The 4,232-nt window shown below is 30.6% G+C and overlaps 1 pseudogene; it reads left to right on the top strand.

The window, feature by feature from the left end:
- The first annotated feature begins 3,327 nt into the window (after positions 1-3,327).
- LOC112476783 lies at positions 3,328-3,446 on the top strand (annotated as a pseudogene).
- Positions 3,447-4,232: the final 786 nt, after the last annotated feature.

The raw sequence follows: 4,232 nt of genomic DNA, 5'->3' as shown, positions 1-4,232 counted from the left end.
TATTTTTATAAATATAATTAAAAATAAAAATAATAAACAATATACATTAACATAAATAACACTTTTGAAAAATAAAATTACATGCTTCAAAACCAAAATAAAATTACTGAGAAAAGTTGCTTTGTTTTACACCATTTGCAAATATTTAAATATTTTATCTAATAGAAAATAGATTATAATAAAGTGTTTAATTCTATTTTTAAGATTTGACTGTTGACAACTTTCAAGTCCTTTCCTTCTCTCTTCCCCTGTTTTCCCACATCTGGTCCAGCTAGTAAGAAAGCATGCACACTTCTCCATTGTCATCAGTGGGAAGTTCAAAGCATGCAAACCCTGGTACAGCCATTGCTTAAACAAAATCAAATCCGAGGTCATTCTTTTTTTTTTTTTTAAGCCAATTTTGTACCTGCTTAGAAGCCTTCCCTGCTGTTCTCAGAAAACCTCATTATGTGAATAATAAATCTTTGCATAACCTTTTGGTGTATATGTGGCAACATTCTAACCAAATTTGGGGTGGAAGGTTTATCTCATCTCTTTGGTTTGACTTTAATACAGCTGGATTCTGATATTTATTTTGTTTAGTCTTTTGTGGAATGTTTTTTTTTTTTTTCAGATAAAATATGTAAGGAAAACCCAGAATTTCACAGATATGTAGTTTGAAAAATGAGTATTTTAATAGCATTCTCAAATTATTATGGATATTCTGCTTTGATACTATACCAAAACTTGATAGGTGTTAGTTTCAATGAGTCAGATAGTAGCAATTTGGAATATGAAACCACGTTAATGAATTCGACATTTGGAAAATGTTTATTCACTGAGTTACACAAACCTATAAATATTGATACATTTTATTATATAACATCCTAAAATTATAATCCTTAACTTTAACACCTTTCTCATAATAACAATTTCAATTATTGGGAGGTTGCCAAGGTCATGGCAGCATATACAAGTTTTCAAAAATGTTACTATTTGCTTGAAAACTCAAATTTTATTATTGGCAACAAGTATGTCAGTTTTGCTTTTGCATTGAAGTAACTGCCTTGCTTTCTTAATTTGTGAGTAAATGTCTGCCAAATGCCCAAGTCTAAATAACCATACTTTGTCTATCAGTCATTATTTCAAGTGAAAACAAATGTTTTATTTGAAAAAATGAGTAGCAGATGTACCTCAAACAACCAAACAACTGTTTTTCTTGGAGACAGCCATCATATTTTAGTATACTGCAAATGCATTTTATCTGTACTTGACATTATATAACAAACATTATTTAAAAATTATGTATTTAAGAATTAAAGTTTAATAAAATTAATAATCTTTACTATTTCAGCAAGAATATTTTTATGTAAAACTGGATTTTTTACTTGCATGCATGTGGAAATGAAGAATACAATGACTCATGGCAATTTTGTGCCACTGCTTTGATTTTCGTTAAGGTGCCAGGATGTTTAACCCCCACTGCTTGTGCGTAATCTATGTAAAGGTCCACCCAGTAAAGAATGGCAGATTTAGCTTAATATTTTTTATAGAAATAATTTTAATGTCACAGGGTTTTAGAAATCTCAAGCTTTTTCGCACCACTCTTTGAGAACCACATTAGGGAATTTAGAAAAGGGGACAATTTTTGTGAGTTGATATAGTTGATAAGGACTTCATAAAGGAAATGCAACTTGAGCTGGAGCTATAAAGATTGACAGGTGGCATGAGCCAAGATGTTCAGGTATATGAGAGAAACAACAAGGGGTCTGGTGTAAGGTTTTAGAATAAAAGTAAAATGAAGGTAAACTATCTGTATAGGATGAGATATGAGTACAGAATCAGATAGTCTGATAATGTTTCATATGAAGATAAACAAGTGAGAATCTTTGAAAGTAAAGTGAAATATTAACAACTAGTAGAAGTAAAATGCCCAGTAAAATAAAGGCCCTTCATTTTTTATAAAGACCATTAATTAACACTTTTCAGAGATCTTATTACAAATTAATTGGAAACAATTTTTTAAAATATTTTGTTAAATAAGAAACATATTTACAGATAGGCAGAAAATCAGCCATACATCTCCACAAACATCACTTTAGAATTTTCAGTTGGGGCTTTGCTCTTATTTAATCCAGTCACTACTTCCCTCTTCTAAGACTTAAAGACCATTAATTAACACTTTTCAGAGATCTTATTACAAATTAATTGGAAACAATTTTTTAAAATATTTTGTTAAATAAGAAACATATTTACAGATAGGCAGAAAATCAGCCATACATCTCCACAAACATCACTTTAGAATTTTCAGTTGGGGCTTTGCTCTTATTTAATCCAGTCACTACTTCCCTCTTCTAAGACTCATGTTTGTAAAAAAAAAAAAAAAAAATCTGAAACAATTACTAACTCCTTATTTCTTCTTTACTTGAGAGGGTTTTTGGTATTGATGGTTTCCACACTCTGTATAGGTCAATAAAGAGATCAATGCTTTGTCTCAGCATGGCTAACAGATGGAATGCTGTGAGGACAACCACGCATACTAACTTTTCGAGACCGAATCCTGATTTGGAACAAAAGAGAATGTCAGAAGGCACTAGAAGATACTAATAATGTTTGGATACAAGCAAGAGCTTTAATAATTTTCCTGGATAGAGTGAAAAAGCCCATACGTATTTTTCTTAATTAGCTTTGTTTTGCCTATGAAGTTTTAGATGCAAGGGACATTTGCAAGCAAACTACATGGAAAATAATGGTTGCTTTATCTTAAGATGGCTATGTCAGTCAAATAACAAATTAAACTCATTCTCACCACTCTCAATTAAATTGACAAATTGATTGAATTGAATGAATTGGCTGGTTGTTTTGGTTCATTGGTTAACATTGTTCTCCTTCCATTTCCGTTCCTTATTCCACAATTAAACACACCTAAACATTTTATAGCAGAAAAAAGAAGCCCCCCCCCCAAATTAAAGATCTATCTAATATTTTAAGATTTTTTTCATTGATTTGGTTTAAACTGCCAATAGATTTGAGTGTTTGGAGAGATCTCTACTTTTATTTTTAAAAAAGAAAAAAGATCTTCTTGAGTGTCACTGTGAGCATGCACACACATGTGTGTGGTTATTATGTGTGCATATCTTTTCCAACTTTTTTAGATCATAAAATATTTTAATAAAATATCATTGAGTGGGTTTTAGAAACAAATCTAAATAAACTAAATTAATATATTTTTGAATAGGGATAAAGAAATTAATTTGTTTTGGTGTATGAAAAAGGTCTGTGATTCTTCAATGTTGAGAGAAACATTACTCCAAAAAGAAAAAAACAAACAAAACAATAAAACCCTTGGTCTATGGCCACACCACCCTGAACAAGCCCGATACCATGTGATCTCGGAAGCTAAGCAGGGTCGAGCCTGGTTAGTACTTGGATGGGAGACCACCTAGGAAGACCAGGTGCTGTAGGCATAAATAATAATAATAATAATAATAATAAATAAAACCCTTGTATTTACCCAGAAGTATTCAGTTAAATATTTTAAATATTTTAAAGTAAAATTAAAAATGACATTTCTTATTACAAAAGCAGTGTTTATTTATGGAAATATTGGATCAGATTTTACTTAGTATTTTAAGCCTATTTTTTGGAGGAAGTCATGCTTTTCAGTAGTATTGCAGATTTGAGAATTCCTCTCCATTTTAATGGAGTCAGTGTTTACATATACCTATCAGTGTTTACTAAAACTTCAGTTTACTATGACCCAACTAACTAGAATGTCTTACTAATCTAGGTTTGTGATTTAGCAAATAAATATACAAGATTCCCAGTTACATTAGCTAAATTTTCACTATAAGTATGCCTCAAATATTGCCTTATATTTTAATATTCAACTCTATAGCCTGAACTTTAATGTCACTATCTCCTTTTAGCAAATGAAAAGTGACAATTAAAAAATAATTAAAAAGCTCAAAACAAATTATTATTAGGGGATTAATAAAACACACAACAAACACAAACAAATACATTCCAGACCTTAGTACATGTCTAACCTATTCTCCCATACTTACTAGTGTTTCCAGTTCCAGATAGTGAGAGGGAGATCCTTATTAAAGTAGAGACATCCAGAACCCAGTGAGTTTTGTAGTCAGACAAACCAGCCACCAATTCTCAACTTTTAGTTTCTTGTCTGTGAAAGTGGGTAACATCTACATTAAATGATTGTTGTAAAAATTAAATGAGATAATGTGTAAAAT

The sequence above is a fragment of the Pteropus alecto genome, unplaced genomic scaffold (assembly GCF_000325575.1).
Source record: "Pteropus alecto unplaced genomic scaffold, ASM32557v1 scaffold292, whole genome shotgun sequence".
NCBI classification, from domain to species: Eukaryota; Metazoa; Chordata; class Mammalia; order Chiroptera; family Pteropodidae; genus Pteropus; species Pteropus alecto.
The sequence above is the reverse complement of the archived record's forward strand: the minus strand, read 5'-3'. Positions and strand labels throughout refer to the sequence as shown.